The sequence below is a fragment of the Papio anubis genome, chromosome 4, assembly GCF_008728515.1.
Source record: "Papio anubis isolate 15944 chromosome 4, Panubis1.0, whole genome shotgun sequence".
Classification (NCBI taxonomy): Eukaryota; Metazoa; Chordata; class Mammalia; order Primates; family Cercopithecidae; genus Papio; species Papio anubis.
Window position 1 is genome coordinate 164,960,090 of NC_044979.1, and position 17,884 is coordinate 164,977,973.

General features: G+C 40.6%; 1 protein-coding gene and 1 long non-coding RNA gene across 8 annotated transcripts in view; one reads left to right on the plus strand and one right to left on the minus strand.

Annotated features, from left to right (window-relative positions):
• GRIK1 (glutamate ionotropic receptor kainate type subunit 1) overlaps window positions 1–17,884 on the minus strand; it is a 404,603-nt gene that overhangs the window by 86,561 nt on the left and 300,158 nt on the right. The gene's annotated exons all lie outside the window — the stretch shown is intronic.
• LOC110742688 overlaps window positions 1–17,884 on the plus strand; it is a 147,180-nt gene that overhangs the window by 69,970 nt on the left and 59,326 nt on the right. The gene's annotated exons all lie outside the window — the stretch shown is intronic.

Here is a 17,884-nt window from a genome sequence, read left to right on the forward strand (position 1 = left end):
CCTCACATCATTGGTTATATTGAATTATACAAGGGATAGAGAACGGGCGACATAATTTAACTTTATCTTAATGCCTAAAATGCAATCTCTGTCAAACTTGCATAGGATCATCTAAGTTTCTGGGAAGTGAATGTGAGAAGTAATTCGTTTTCAGAGGTTTTGTCAGGTGATTTGGTGCACACTTAATTGTGAGAATCTCTGGCCCACAGAATTGTTCTGGATCCTTAGTACAGCATAGAAGGCCCTTGATTATCTGGCCTCTGCTGATACCATTTAACCTCCTACCATACTTCCTTGAGCCGCCAACCAGTTCTCAAGAGTGGAGTGTTCTTCCCCACCATGCTGCCTGCCACCCTCCAATTCATCCTCCAAAGCTGAGGCCAACCCTCAGGTCCTCTGAGAAGGTTTTAAAGTAACTTAAGTACTGAGGTGGAAGAACTCTATTGCTCTGACAACCACTCCCCCATACCAGCTATAATGTGGCCAAATGTATGCAAATATATAATGCACGTATTTGCTTTCATGTCTCTCTTCATGTTGAACTCTGCTTCCTTGAAGTTAGGGACCATGTCTCTCTTGTCTTATTAGTACAGTTCCTGCAACACTTCCAGCACATAGTATATCTTGCTCAATATTGACTGCAAAGTGAATGTTTCCGAGTCATCCTAGTAAGTGGTATGCATGACTGTTTGTCCTTTAATTAAATGGTCCTACTCCTGAAGAGTGAATATGAGCAAATTTATGGACTAAGTTGTGTCCCCCCAAATTCGTATGTTGAAGCCCTAACCCCCAGCACCTTAGAATGTGACTATATTTAGAGATAGGGCATTTATAGAGGTAATTAGGGTTAAATGAGGTGATAAAAGTAGGGCCTTAATCCAATATCTTAGTCCACTTGTATTGCTGTAACAGAATACCACAGACTAATTTATTTTGAAAAAGAAATTTGTTTATCACAGGTTTGGAGGCTGGGAAGTCTAACATTAAGGTGCCAGCATCTAGTTAGGGCCTTTTTGCTAAGTCATTACATGGTGGAACCTGGAAGGGCAAGAGAGCATCAGAGAATGCATGCACATGAGAGACAGAGGACCAAACTCATTCTTTCATCAGGTATGGATAACAGCAGTAATCCATTCGTGAGGGCAGAGTCCCATGCTTTAATCACCTGCTGTAGGTCCCACCACTTAATGCTGTGGCACTGGGGACTAAGTTTCCAACACAGAAACTGTGGGGGACACATTGAAATCATAACATCCAGTGTGAATGGTGTCTTTATAAGAAGAAGCATTGCCAGAGATGAACACATGAAGAAAAGACCAGGGGAGGACACAGCAAGAAGGTGGCCATCTCAAGTCAGGGAGAGAGGGCTCAGAAAAAACCAAACTTGCTGACACCTTGATGCTGGGCTTCCAGGATCACTTCTCCTTTTCTTTGTTTCAAATAGAATTTTTATTAATAGGGCACTCTTTGACTATTCTGTCTAGTTTTTGCTAATTGATTCATGTGCTCCAGTCATAATTTTATTGGTGGATGTCAATGTTTAGCATCATCGGTTTTTGTATGTGTTGATGCCTGGGAATTGTGAAGAACAATCAGTTATACTAAATGAATCACCCAGCACATTTTCAATATGAACCTTTGGCAAGGAGTCTTCCTTTTTGCCCTGGATGCCTGAAGAATGGGTTCCATTAGCAATGCAGTATTTGAAAACAAATGTTGCATGTTGAAATGGTGATCAAATCACATTTCAGGAGTTTTGCAGTTATAAGAGGGGCTATTCCAACACTTACTACACAAATTCAAAGGGCAAAAAATTTTAGTTATGTGATGAAAATATTTTAAGACAAGAAAATATGGTTTAAATAAACCCTCTGGGTTCTTGTAGGGGACTACTTGTTACCTCTCTAGCATAATGTATCAAGTCTTGTATTACGGTAACTATGCTAGCTATCTTAACTCTTATCTTAACTATTCGTATTGCAAACATTTATTATGTAGTTATTCATGTTAGTACTCTCCCAATCGGTTAATTTTTTGATGGTGGAAAGTATTTTGCTTACATTTTCCAAAATATTTGTGGAAGGCATAATTGAATAAAGCAGCACTTCCAAAAGTTACACACATTAAGTCATGAGAGAAAAGTAGAGGGAAGGTACCAAGACCTAGGAAATCAGGATCTGCTTTCTGCTGGCCATGACACTGAGAAAAGGTAACAGGATTACAATGCAGAAGAAACAGATCCCTGTCCCCACACCATCACCCCATTGTCCCTTTTTCTCTCCATGGTAGAGTTTGGTTGGTACACATGGCCTTGAGCAGGTCACATGATTTCAACTCTTTGGTGGTGGAATTGAAAAAGCAGTCAGACTCAATTCCTGTGCATTCCAAAATCAGTTCTTACACCTCAGTTCAACTCTTATGAGATTTTTCTTGGAATTTTGAAGGCTTTCCAAGTTTAGGAATTCCCTATTGGCCTGTGAATGTGCAGGAGAGGAGTGACACCTTTAAACATGAATTAATAACTTATTAATTAAGGTAATCATTCATCTGGTTAACAAACTTTCCTTTTGTTAACACTTTAATATAGAATTTCTGAGAGTAAGATCAAGAGACCAAGGTACCCTTGGGGAATATAGTATAGGAAAAAGAGAACAAAGAAGGCATTTTATGGATTTCAAAAATTTGTTTATACTTAGTCCTGACTTTTGAATAGAAGACTTAGATGTAATTCATCATGGTGTTATTTCATTTGTTTTTAATTAAAGAAGGCTTACTCAGTATCTATTGTATAAACATAGCCCTGATGGAATAACTGTACAATTACTGTTTTACTCAGGTCCCCAGAGTACTATACAATGACAAATATCTGAAATTCACCCTTCATCTAAGAAATGTAATCCATGTCCAGTCATCCACAATTTTAAGTCAGTTCTCAGAAAAGCTATTTAAAAACAAATCTGAAGTATACATAATAATGGTGATGAAAATAAACATTAAGCAAAGGAAGAAATGATAAACATAACCTTTAGACCACACAACTTCCTAGGATGTCAGCTATTTCAGGAACTGAAATGATGCATTTATCATATGTTCATCTGTTCAATATATAATTATTTTAACTATTATGTGTGCTGTTTATAACCCATTATCTTGCAATAACAGCTTGCATGGATCACTGCATAATTTAAAAATATAATAGCTTTTCTTGCCAATATTTGATTTCCAACTCTAAATCTGCTGACTTTAACTATGTCTATGCCATGTACTCTGGGTAAACTGGTTTTTATTTCCTAAGGATTTATCTTAGAATATGCACCTGGGTTTTCTTTTACAAAAAGCTAGTTTTGTTTGGCTCTGGCTCGTGTGGTGGCTTGTTTTCTGAAATGGAATAAATTGGCTTCTGTACATGCAAATCAACTAAATGGGCAGGATCACAAACCTGAGACATTCATGTAGGTGAAGTGGGTGGGAATGGGGCTCTTGTCTAATTAGCTGGATAATGTGGTCAATAAAACCCCAAAATCAGATTAGTCAGTCTCAAATTACTCAAATTACTTTGATCATATTAATCATGTAATTGTCTTTGTTGCCCAGATGCTTATCATTATAGGTAAACAATATGTTATTTATGGATGGTTCATCTATGAAGATAAATAATGGATTCCACGTGGGTTGAATTCATGTCTTGCTCTAGTTAGTCTGGTTGAGTGAGATATTTATATTTAAATAAATATTTATTTATTTAGTCACAAGATTTATTGAGCCCCTACTCTACACAGGAAGAGAGCTAGGTACTGGGTTAACAAAATGAGTTTAACAGCTCTTGTTTCCAAGAAATGCAATGCATACTGAAGAGGTAGACACATAGAAATGTATTTATAGTACAATGATAAAAATGCAATGGTGAAGATATACACAGCATAGTTTTGGATAAATGAGGAAAGGAGAAATGTATGTGTGTGTGTGTTTGTGTGTGTTTGTGTGTGTGTGTGTGTGCACACGCTCTATTTGCAAAAGCTTTCTGGAAAATGTGATCCCTGAGCGGAGCTGCTGGGTTTAGTCCAACATAGAAGAAGAGAGAATGGCAGAAAGGACATTCTTAGCAGAGGACAAAGATGGACAGCAGTACAAGTAGACACTGAGGAAAAGGCACAACGTCTCATCCTGTGATTTTGGAGAAAGAGAATGGGCATGAAAAAAGTTTGCTAAATGGGTTGTTGGAAATTGAAGGTGTTCACACCTACTAAGTTCAATTTTCTTTTTTTTTCTGGAGATGGAGTCTTGCTCTGTCGCCCAGGCTGGAGTGCAGTGGCGGATCTTGGCTCACTGCAAACTCCGCCTCCCAGGTTCAAATGATCCTCCTGCCTCAGCCTCCTGAGTAGCTGGGACTAGGCGCCCGCCACCACGCCCAGCTAATTTTTTGTATTTTTAGTAGAGGCGGGGTTTCACCGTGTTAACCAGGATGATCTCAATCTCCTGACCTCGTGATCTTCCTGCTTTGGCCTCCCAAAGTGCTGTGATTACAGGCATGAGCCACCGTGCCCGGCCAATTTTCTCACATAAGTTGGCAGTAAGTTGAGAATGAAGGTAGTAAAGGTTGAATTGTGGCCCAGTGAAATGATAAATTGCCAAGGGGAATGGAAGAGATGAGTAGACACAAGTGAAAGGATTGAGAGGTGGCCCTAGGAGCCTAATTACTGTTGGACACCATGGATTTGCCATGAGGTGGAACTGCAAGGATGGATGATTTTTTGAGATCCATCCTTGCTGCCTGGGCATCAGGAAAGAGAAGACACACTATAGTATTGACACAACATTAGTCTTTTCTTATGTGGGTGTAGCAGAAAATGAGGTGAAAAGGAATTAAGGGTATTCCTGAAAGAGTAATAGTCTAGATGGTTTTGAAAAGAAAGAGAAGCCAATAGGAGGTAGATAGATAAAGAAAATGGAGGGAACGTAAAGCCAGGGATCTCCGTGAAGCAACAGAAACATACAGTGTGGAGAAATTCGACACTGTATAGTTGTGGTAGGCAGAATTCTGAGATGAACCTGTGTGACCTATACACTTTGTAATTCCCGCCCCTTGAGTGCGAGTGGGACCTTAGGATGTAGTGGGTATCATTCTATTGATTATGGCAAAGGGAAAGGAATGTTTTGCAGATGCAATTAGGTATCTGTAATCAATTGACTTTGACTTAATAAAAAGTAAGATTATCCTGCGGGGGAGGGCTGACCTAATCAAATGAGTTCTTTAATAAAAAGGGATTTAGAAAACAGAGATTTACTCTCTTCTGGTCTTAAGGAAACAAGCTGCCAATAATGTCTGCAAAAAGTGAATTCTTCCAACAACTACGTGAGCTTGGAAGAGGACCTTGAACCTAGAATAAGACTGCAGCAGCCACAGCCAATGCCCTTCTCAGTTTTGTGAGACCCTGAGCAGAGAACACAACAAGGGCTTGTCCATGCTTCTCATCTACAGAAACTGGGATAATAAATGGTTGTTGTTTTAACCTCCCTAGTTTGTGTGCGTGTGTGTGTGTGTGTGTATGTGTGTATTTTTTTTTTATTTTTTGAGACAGGCTCTCTCGTTCTCTCTCTGTCACCTAGGCTGGAGTGCAGTGGTGAGATCATGGCTCTTTGCAACCTCTGTCTCCCGGGTTCAAGTGATCCTCCCACCCTCTTGAGTAGCTAGGACCAAAGGCATGCACTACTATGCCCGGCTAATTTTTTTTTTTTTTTTTTTTGGATTTTTTTGTAGAGAGGGGGTTTCACCATGTTGCTCAGGCTGGTCTAGAACTCCTGAACTCAAGCGATCTGACCACCTCAGTCTCCCAAAGTGCTGGGATTACAGGGCTGAGCTACTGCACCTAGTGAGTTCGTGGTAAGTTTTTATGCAGCAATAGGAAACTTATGCTGGTAGAGCTGAAAATGTATATGAGCAGCAGTCCTGCTTCTAGATGTGTGTCTCAAGCTGGTTTGTTGTTACAGATTGAATAACCGTGTACCCCCACATTTATATGTTGAAGTCATAACCCCCAATGTGATGGTACTAGCAGGTGAGATCTTTAGATGAAAATTAGGTTTAGATGAGGTCATGAGGTAGAGTCCCCATCTTGGGATGAGTGTCCTTGTTAGAAGGGGAAGACAGCAGTGCTGCTTCTCTTTATCGTGTGAGGATACAATGAGAAGATAACCATCTACAAGCCAAGAAGAGGGCCCTCACCGGAACTTGACCATGATGGCACTTTGATCATGGACTTTTTAGCCTCCAGAACTATAAGAAATAACAGCCTGTTGCTTAAGCCACCCAGTCTATAGGATTTTGTTACAGCAGCCCAAGCTAAGACAGCAGTTCATTATGGTAGCCACAGGAGGCTGTCGAACACTTGAAATGTGGCTAGTCAGAATTGAGATGTACCGTAAGTGTAAAAGACACACTGGATTAAAAAGACTCATGAAAAAATGTACAATTGCTCATTAATAATTCATATATTGATGACATTATGAAATGCTAATATTTTGGATATACTGGGTTAAATAAAATGTTATTAAAATTCCTTTCCACCTGTCCTTTACTTTTAATGTGGCTACTAAAAACTCTAATATATATGCCACTCACATTACGTTTTTATTGGACAATGCAGCAGTGCTTCTCTAGAGCAAATCTTGGATTTGTGCACGAGAGCCTATTACTTAAATGTTCAACACAGCATTGTGTGACTGTGTGGATAAAAGAAAGAGGCAGCCAAAATATCCATGCAGAGGGGATTGGACAAGTACGCTGATGTGTATTCAGTGTGCAAGTTATTCCCTGTACTTGGATCTTTCATCCTCTTAATATTTGCATGCTTTGCTCCCTATTTTCTTTCAGAGATTTATTCAAGTCCCATGTTATCTGTGAGAAGTTTTATAATATAGCAATGCCCATTTCTCTCTTAAGGGCATTATATGGTATGCCCTTCCCTCTTCTGAGCTTTTTTTTTCAATGATCCTTGTCTGATTTCCCTGACTAGAGTATAAGTTTCTTGAGAGTGAGGACTTTTCTTTGCTCATGATTGCATTCTTGGTGTCTAAAAGAGTATCTGCCACATACTAGGTATTTTGGAATGGATTAATTATAGAATACTAGATTTTGGTGAAAAATGAATGAACTGGATAAATAATAAATATGTACCAACTTAGATATAATTCAAAACTTGAGATAATTGGAAAAGCAAATTGTCAAAGAAATAGATACAGACACAAATACACACACGCACACATAGTCTCACAAAACACATATATCTTCACCTCCTTCCATAAACATGTATATGTGTAAAATGATATTCCTCTAAGTAAATTAAACATGTGTGCAACTGTGCACACATACATGCACACATATATCACAGACTGGTACAGAAAGCAAATTCTTTAATCAATGTGGGGTAGAACCAGGACATTAGTAGTTGAATGGGAAAACAAGGATAATTGACATGAGTCCCTGATGCTATCTTATAAATATCAATGTTATTTAGAATCATGTAAACTAAGAAGAGTTTGACAGAATCCTTCATTCGAGGCCAACACTCCCTTGCAACATTTCTTGTTGGAGATTGTTCACCTAGCCACTGATTGAATATTTCAGGAATAGGCGTCTTAGTGCTTTAGTTATTGCTATGGTTCAAAGGCTTTTGTCTCCTTGAAAATTCATGTAGAAACTTAATCTCCAATGCCACAGTATTAAGATGTGGGGCCTTTAGGAAAGGATTAAGTCATGAAGCTGTAGCCCTAATGAATGGGGGTTAGGAACCTTACAAAGGGCTGGAGGGAATTAGCTAGGCCCTTTTTGCCATTTTGCTTTTCCACCACGTGGAAACACAGCAAGAAAGCCCTTGCCAGAGACTGGATGCTGGTACCTTTATCTGGGACTTCTCAGTCTCCAGAACTGTAAGAAATAAATTTCTGGCCGGGCACAGTGGCTTACGCCTGTAATCCCAACACTTTGGGAGGTTGAGGCGGGCAGATGATCATGAAGTCAAGAGATCGAGATCATCCTGGCCAGCATGGTGAAACCCTGTCTCTACGAAAAATGCAAAAAGTAGCCAGGCGTGGTGGCACACAACTGTAGTCCCAGCTACTCAGAGGCTGAGGCAGGAGAATTGCTTGAACCTGGGAGGCAGAAGTTGCAGTGAACCGAGATAGCACCACCGCACTCTTGGCTGGCAATAGAGCGAGACTCCGTCTCAAAAATAAATAAATACAACTAATTAATTAATTAATTAATTTCTGTTCTTTATAAATTATCCAGCCTCAGATGCTGTGCTATTATAATATAAACAAAGATGTTTATACATAAGACAAATACATATGATTGGTTAAAAATGTAAAAATGTAAATTGTGAACCTTTAGAAACTAATCTATTTTATCCATCCAGAGTTGTACAGGGAATTGAGGGAAGGACCTGAAAACCCACTCTTTCTTAGGTCCACATATCCTAAATGTGAGGGGCTACTGGGATAGATGGCTTTCTTTTACACAGTGAAGACTAGCTAGGGATGCTGAAGAATGAAGAGTCAGAATGCAGGTAACTTTCAAGAGGTGCAGAATGAGACATATAAATGGAAGTTTTTCTAAAGAGTAGAAATTTGACTGAGGTTGCTGCCAGATCCAAAGTCATCTAATTAAACTAAGAAACAGCTTGTCCTGGCAATGAAGATCAAATGGCATGCAATAATGGGAAGTGTTACTCAGTGAAGACGCAGTGGGATAAAAATATGTCAGAGCTTACGTTTCTCCGGGGACTTTTTTTATTTTCAATACTGTAAATTTTTACCCAGATCCCATACAACCAACCAACCAACCAAACAAACAAACAAAGACCCCACTCCATAGTGACCTACTAAGTAAAAATAAAAACAAATATGAAGCACATATAGGTGCCTAAATGAATAATTTTATCTTTTACTCTTTGATTTTTAAAAGCTGAATTCAAATATTAAGTTTATATAGTCAAATGTATAATCTCCATTTCATCAAAATAGAACCAGTAAATTACATTTTTTGTAGCAAAGCAGTGGCAGAAAACTGCCCGTATTTCATATATCTCTCAGTGACATCCCATAAGCATTGACATTTAGAAATAATTTTTCAGTCTTATGCAGTAAATTTATTTTGGAGCAGATCAATTAGGAACTATTTATATAGTTTAAAATTGAGTATTAGTTTAGCAAAATTTATTAAGAATTTGCTAGAATGTAACTTTCTGACTTCAGTTCAATAAGCATCTTTTAAATGCCTGCCATGTACAGGCACAGTGCTCTGAGGACACAAAGATAAATTGGCTTTCTGTCCCACGGAAAGATCTTACAGTGCTTGAGTGAAGCATGCTAAGTGCTAACATAAAGATATGCCAGAGCTACGGAGTTGAAAGGAGGATGCCCCCTCCAGCAGAGGTTCAGGAAAGGCTTGCTAGAGACAAGAAATTCTGAATAAGAGTTGGTCTAAGTGAAAAATGGGAGGTAGGGCTTTGCAGGCAGGCTGAAAGTTATATGACAAAAAGGGTGTTATTAGGCAGGTTTAGTCAGGAAAACAAAAAGCCACTGTCTCCACTCTATATGGACCTGGATGTGGACACAGGAAGCTATGAGCAGGTTTGTGTTTGTAAAGGGTAGAATACCTGCTGTGCATTTATGTATGTCGCTTTGTTTATATGTGGACAATAGTTACAAAAGGGCTGAGATTAAAGATACAGAGCCTAGTTAGAGGTTATTTCAATAGTCCAGGTGAAAAATGATGAGGGCAGTGGGCAAAGAGGTTGAGAAAAAATATCTCAGTCAGTTGACAGGACTTAGTTAATCAGATGAGTGTACTAAGGGAATGAGGTCTTAGGTAACCTGTAGAGCTATGATTTGAGTGGCAGGCTCCATATTACTGTAATGTTTCCACTCAGGTACTAGTAAAATGGATATCAGGATGCCAGAGTGGGAGACAGACACCCCTCAGTGTTCCCAATACATAAGTATAAAGGAAGTGTTCTCCAGAGATGGTTCTAGATCTTCTGGGTCCAACTACGAAATCAAGCATATATAAAAGAGGTCACGAGAGTGGTACAGGTGATTGCTAAAGAGATTTCTCTGGGGACAGCTATTGTCTCTCTGTGTGTCCACACTGCCCAGTCTTGTCTTTGGGATGCCACTTTCTAACACCACTCCTGGTTAATAGAGCTTCCTGGGGTCACCCAAGAGAAGTCTGAAATAGGTTCATTGCAGCTGAAGATGCAGAAGACCAATGGCTGATCTAAACGTGAGAAAGGCAAAGTGGACTACAGACTGTGATGTGACTCCCAAGTGACAAAAGAGTGCTGACCAGAGTTGACCAATTGCTTTTCTGGCTGACAGGGAGAAGTTGCTTGCACTGGGATTAGAGATAACCCCAGAATTTCCAAGAAAGGAATAAAGGAGTGTTTCCTGTGTGCCAGATTTAAATCCAGCAGACTTTGTGGGAATGTCCTGGGTTTAGATAGTCAATGGGACTGTCCGAAGGGGTCAGGAGGCTTCAGCAGAGAGAGCATGAGGTGTACCCCTGGGTGTCAAGAGGCTGAGGAAACAGTGCAAGCTTCCACTGAAATAGGAATCCATCACCCAGTGAGTCAAAGAAACTTCAGAAGAGACAGTCAAATAGGAACTCACAGAGTCAAAAGGAAATGCTTCAAGAAAAAGAATTAGCTTCAGAAATCTCCCAGGCCTACCAGGGACACCATCTTATACTGTCTGCTAAGCCCAGAAAGCACAGAGCAGCCCAGCCCAGCGAGATCTGTCCTATTTATTTTTGAGCCTAGTAGAAGGCACAACAGCCAAGGGAGTTGGGAGGAAGTAAGCAGGGAAAGGAGAAAGAGGAGAAAGTATTCATGCCCCCTCCGTCATGCCACCAGTCTTCCAGAAGGATCAAGCTCAGAGAGGGGAGGTATTTGATGTTAAATCAACTTGGATTTTTGATTAATATCTTAGACTAGATATTCTAATCATGAAGTTGAGGCTGTGCTTCACCATAAGGAAGCTCTAGGACTGTCATTACCTTAAGTCAACAAAAAAAGTCATGAGATTTGCCCAGATTATTCTACTGAATAATTTTAAGTAGGAGAGAAGATTAAAAATAGAATTGACTTTGCTGTTTCACTAGTTGTGTTTGTTTGATATACCAGTTGCATTGTCATTAACTGACAGTGGAGCTGTTTTAACAATAATAGATTTAACAGTCAAAAAATAATATATCCTGATGGAGAATTTGTTGATGGAGGTGGCAGCAGAACCACCAAGTGGAAATTTCCAGCAGGGAGGTGACTGGATGAATTTAAATTTAAGAGAAAAGTTAGGGTTGTACTCAAAGAAACACTTGCATATTTCTCTTGAACAAATCCCTTTCCCTTTCAGCTCTTTATGAATGGTGATCACTTCTAAACCAAGATGTCTGCAATTCCTTCCTCATTAATCTTTTTTGGTTTACCTGTTTCAATCATACCTATATATAGCTACCAAGATAAACTATCTGAAACTTCATTTTGTCTCTGCCTCAAAAACAGTGGCTTTCTATCAATTATCAATCAAATTTGAACTTTAGCAGACAACTTCCAATTGTCTTTCCACATTTACTTAAGCATATTTTTCACTGCTTCCACATAGGATCCCTCCATCTGGGCCCAACAGGATTCCTTATGCTTCATTTACACATTTGCCATTCACTATACAGCAATGCCTTTTCAACCAAATTCTACTCTAAAACTCAATTCAGGCACTTAAATATGGGTTTTAGGGAAGCCAGGGTGTCTTTAAGGCCCCTGAGATTATAGACAAATGTGTTTGCATTTTAGGGGACAATGGATCTACGTTTAAGTCAGTTTTACTAGAAGCATGTGACCCAGAAAATAATTAAGAACAGCTGACGTAACCTAAGATCTCTGATTCCCGGTTCCGTACTCTGTTCACTGCTCTTCCCAGCACCCCTGATTAGAAACCTTCTTTCCAGATGCTTCCGTGCTTGCTGCTACCACAGCTGCTCCACTGATTGCCCTATATCCAGCTGGAACCTAATCTGGACACAGCGTAATTCTTGGCTTCCTCAGCTCCTACATTCAGCTACCATTTCCCAGACTGACCTGAGAAGCAACTTGCTACGGTATCCTGGTAGCATCTGCTGTAGTTCAAATGCTTGTTTACCCCCAAAATTCATGTGCTGAACTTCTAACCCTCAAGACAATGGTAATAGGAGGTGGGGCCTTTGAGAGGTGAATGGATGGCATTAGTGCCTTTATAAAAGAGGCCCTTGAGAGATTCCTTGCCCCTTTCACCATGTGAGAACAAGTGAAAGACAGCTGTCTATGAACTAGGAAGCCAGTCTTCACCAGACAACGGATTCTGCTAGCACCTTGATAGTGAACTTCCCAGTCTGCAGAACTATGACTAGTAAGTTTCTGCTGTTATTTGACACCTGGTTTATGGTATTTTGTCACAGCAGCCCAAATGAACTAAGACACTCAGCCTGGTTAATTTTTGCCTAATGTCTTTTTTTTTTTTTTTTTTGAGACGGAGTCTTTGCTCTGTAGCCTGGGCTGGAGTGCAGTGGCTGGATCTCAGCTCACTGCAAGCTCCGCCTCCCGGGTTTGTGCCATTCTCCTGCCTCAGCCTCCCGAGTAGCTGGGACTACAGGCGCCCGCCACCTCGCCCGGCTAGTTTTTTGTATTTTTAGTAGAGACGGGGTTTCACCGTGTTAGCCAGGATGGTCTCGATCTCCTGACCTCGTGATCCGCCCGTCTCGGCCTCCCAAAGTGCTGGGATTACAGGCTTGAGCCACCGCGCCCGGCCTGCCTAATGTCTTTTTCACCTTTCTTGAACAATCATATGGGTGGTCTATGATTGAAAGTCCTCATTCCCTGGCTTCATTGAAGTTGGCCTACTGCATGCTGCATGCCTGTCTCCATGGAACTTCCAGTTTTCCACCACTAGATACTGTCTTCCATTTTGCAAACAACTGCTGCTTTATCCTAGATTCCAATAATAATAATGATGACACGAATAACAGTGATAGCAAACACGCAGTGCTTATATGTTTGGCAATATACTTAATATTTCCTAGGTGTTGCCTCATTTCTCCTGACCACTACCTTGTATGGTAGACACTTTTTTTAAATAAAGGAAAGAGGTTTAGTTGACTCACAGTTCTGCATGGCTGGGGAGGCCTCAGGAAACTTAGAATCGTGGTGGAAGGGGAAGTAGGTATGTCTTACAGGGCAGCAGGAGAGAGAGGAGAAAGCAAAAGGGGAAGAGCCCCTTATAAAACCATCAGATCTCTTGAGAACTCAGCTACTTTCACAAGAACAGCATGGGGGAAACTGCCCCCATGATCCAGTCACTGCCCTCTTTCAACACTTGGGGATTTACGGGTCCACCACTCCACACGTGAGGATGACAATTCGTGATGAGATTTGAGTGGGGACACAAAGCCAAACCATATCAGTTGTACAAAGAGGTGGAAAAATAACAATTACCTCTAAAGTGCAATACAGAAACAAAAGGCTACTTGTGATACTAGAATATTAAAAACACATAAGTATGTCAAAGGTTTATGTAACTCATTTATGAGAAAACAAGCAGGTAAAACTAGTTTAAAGGAGGATACAGTGAACTTAATTATACATGTACATTTTTTTCTGTAAATTCATTTCAAGAAAAGGTGTTAATCTAACTGCAATCTTATTCCAATATACTTCCTTTTCTTGAAAATGGAAAAATGTTTTTGATTTTTTAACAGAACCTTTCATTTGATGGTAGCTATCCTTCATTAGGCAACCACTACATGACAAATATTTTGCTAGGCTGTACATGCAAAATATGTAATCCCTACAAACATATGATGTAGGCATTTTATTCCCCGTGTTATAGGAGGAAGGAGTGAGAAACAAGCTAAATGACTTGACTAAGTTCACACTGATGGCAAAGTGTGATGAAATCTCAGAATCTGTGTTCCCAGCACCAGAGTTAAATAGGTTGGTCTTTCCTTAAAACCGTGCCTCACTCTCCTATCAAAACCTACGGCCCTGGTGGACAGATCTAGTCCAGCCCCTGACTCTGTCTTATTGAATTGTTTCTGGATATGATTTTTATGAACAGAGTGTATCCTAAAGCACTGCACATGCTTATAGATTGTAAGTGTGTGTTCTTCGGTTCCTTTGCTCATTCATTCATTCATTCATTCATTCATCAACCATTCACTTGTTTGGCATGTATTTATTGGGTGCTCATTCTATGCCCAGCATTGTGCAAGAGCTAGGGAATTGAGACTGAAAACACATAGCTTGGAGATAGACATGGAAACAAACACTATAGCATACCCACAGTTGTAATGAAGGTACAGAGCCTACATCTGTGAGTCAGAGCCCTGCAGATATGAGCTAGTGCTTGAGTCGAGACATAAAGCATGACCTAGAAGAGCATGGCATTGCAATCAGAGGCAAAATAATTTGGTAGGAGCATATGGCATATTCAAGGGAGCCACAGTAGGTTCAGCAGATGCTGCAGATGGGGCAGGAGATGAGAGAGCTGGCAGAGGGATCAGGAACGAGATCATCAGACCCCCTGTATATCCTGCTGAAGAGTGTATGTTTTATCCTGAGGTATAAGAAAAAGCTTTAATGAAACATGTCAATCCTCTGCCATGTACAATTTACATTACTAGGTGGCAGAAACCACGTCTTCTACTTTTTGAGGATATTATCCCTTAAGATGCCAAGTAATATTGCTTATGTAGTGGAGTTTCAGTAATGCTTGTTGAGTGGGAATGTATAATCTCCTAGTATGCATTTGTTTAGCAAATGCTCAGAGAGCTAACACAATAACATACTCTATCATGTTTCAAATGTTCTTTAACTCTTCCCCTTTATCTAGTCAGACTCAAACACTGAAAGGTAGTGAGCTGGAAAGATGTGTCTGAAAGCTTACTGATTCCCAACAGTGTGTGGAGTTATCAGAAATTACCGCACATGCAACAACCTCTGCTCAGGAAGTTTACCTCCTGTGATGAATTTGATCTTCACCCCATAAATTCAATCTGCTGACTTGCTTCTTTTCATTTTTTTTCTTTTTCTGGCTCTAGTTTTGGAACTTCTTTACAAAGTGAGAATTACTTAAAAAAAAAAAAAAAAAAAAAAAAGAAGCAGGGGAAATTTGGGGACCAAGTTCCTTATTTCACGTTTCCTAATGAAACCTGATACTTGCAAAATTTTGTTTAGTTATGCACTCATCTGAAGAAACACGTGCATTTTCTTTTTTGCATGTTTTAGTTTAGGTTGTCTCAGAATTCCCTCAGTGCCAGTCCTCCAGCAGGCTGAGGCATTGCTTCTAGTTACTCCCATTCCATCTTCTCTGCAGGTACCTACACCCTGCCAAAGGTAGCGTATGACATCCTGACTCAGGAGACAAAAGAGGATGAGTACAATGTTGACAATGGTTTCTGATTCATATCCCCCTCCCTTCCTGTTACCCCTAACTGTGGAGATTAAAAATGAGGGATTTGCTTCTTTGGAGTGAATGAATATAAAATACCTTCTTATTTTCAGTGTGGTCCCTCATCTTGGAGCTCATTATTTCTTTAAACATGCCTAAATGTGGCTTGGTAATTTCACCTTCTTATGCAACTCAAGTACAAGTGATAAGGTGCCTTGGGGGCTCTTGAGTGTTTGATCCCAAGCTTTCATGTCACTTCTGCCTCTCCTTGAACTTCTAGGAGATAAAAGAAAACCAGCTGTTTTCTTGTTAAAGATCAAGGTAATCAGGATGGCGATTCAGGACACAACCATGATCGCTGCAGGGAAAAGGAGGTCGTGTGATGTTTTTCTATGAGGCATAGTGTGGCAGAGTTATGTAGCTGTCAGAAAAGGTATTTTGTTTCATGCCTATTTGTGATTTCTTTGTTGTTGTTGCCAGTTTGAAATTCCTGGCATCATCTTCAGTAAACTGAATGAGGCTGTTCTTAGTGGTGCTTTCCAATGGCAAGAGAATAGTTAGTATTTCAGATGCTTACTAGGTTTCTGAACTATTCTTCACAAACATTTGCCTTACTCTTTTTCCTTACAGTCATGCTGTGAGGTAGATGATACTGTTCCCATTTTACAGATAAGAAAACTGAGAGACAAGAAGTGTAAGTAACTTGCTGATATGGTTTGGCTGTGTCTCCACCCAAATCTCATCTCAAATTGTAGCTCCCATAGTTCCCATGCGTTTTGGGAGGGACCCAGTGGGAGGTAATTGGATCATGGGGGCGAGTCTTCCCATGCTGTTCTCATGACAGTTAATAAGTCTCGTGAAATCTGATGGCTTTATACATGGGATTTTCCCTGCACAAGTTTTCTCTTGCCTGCCACCACACAGACATGCTTTCACTTTCCGCCATGATTGTGAGGCCTCCTCAGCCACGAGGAACTGTGAGTCCATTAAACCTCTTTTTCTTTATAAATTACCCAGTCTCAGGTATGTCTTTATCAGCAGCATGAAAACAGACCAATAGACTTGCCCGGTTTATATTGCTCATCAGTGTTAGTGGAACTAAGATTTAAACCCAAGCAGTCACTGCCAAGACTAGGGTAAGGTAAGAGAGGTGCTCAGGGTACAAAGTTTAAGGGATAATTCCCTCTTAATCTTGTGCAAGTATAGAATTCTCACCCAAGAATGAATGTTTCCTTAAATTGCACCCTCATCCTGGGCTTGCAAGCAACCTAGATTTGGAGCCTAGGTACTTAATCCTTATGCATCCCGACTGCTTGGTCCTCACCCTCATGGATCAGTCAGCCTTTCGTTGTGTTGAACAGCCTGAGAGGGTGTGCAGGCGTGGAAGAGACCAGCAGAGACAGGAGTCCAAAGCAGGTGTCTTTCCTTGCTTTTAGCTGGGCATTTTCACGTGCCCTCCCTCTTCCTTCCACTATGTTTCCATCCTTCTCCAGTACAGAAAGGAAAAAAAAATACTCTTCACTTGAGAAGTACATGTCTGTATCCCATAGAGAAATATTAGAATAGCATATTGGAGCATTGTGCATACTCAGGCCTAGTTACTCCAAAGAGCCTTATTTCTTTTTTCTTTTCTTTTCTTTTTTTTTTTTTTTTCTTTTTTGAGATGAGTCTTGCTCTGTCCCCCCAGGCTGGAGTGCAGTGGTGAGATCTCAGCTCACTGCAACCTCCACCTCCCGGGTTCACGACATTCTTCTGCCTCAGCCTCCTGAGTAGCTGGGACCACAGGTGCCTGCCACCACACCTGGCTAATTTTGTGTGTGTGTGTGTGTGTGTGTGTTTTTAGTAGAGACGGGGTTTCACCGTGTCAGCCAGGATGGTCTCAATCTCCTGACCTCGTGATCTGCCCACCTCGACCTCCCAAAGTGCTGGGATTACAGGCATGAATCACCGCGCCCAGTCAAAGAGCCTTATTTCTTATCACCAAGTCCAGACACACCCTGAGGTGTGTGGTGGAGTGGCCAATCATGCAGGATACATATCAATAAGGAGTCCCGGGGCTTAGAAAAGGGCCTTGTGAAGAGGAGTAAAACTGCCTCAGAGAAAAGAAAAGGTGGAGGACAGTCCAGGATCCCAGGACATCAGTGAAGATATCTATCCCTGCAAATATCCTGTACTCTCGAAAATCTTTTAATGTGCTGGGTAGGTTTTGAATGGGAATAAACTTTTCCAGTTAGCTGACAAATGACAAAACAATCACTATGTAATTAAGATAAAGAGGTCCTTCCACTCAGTCCTGTACAACCTGAGCTTTAGGAGGCCACTGGGATTGTGGACTGATAATACTGGAACTCTCTCTGGTACCCTTCAGTAGTGGATCAACCCTCCCCTTGACTCAGTGGACCATGGAAGA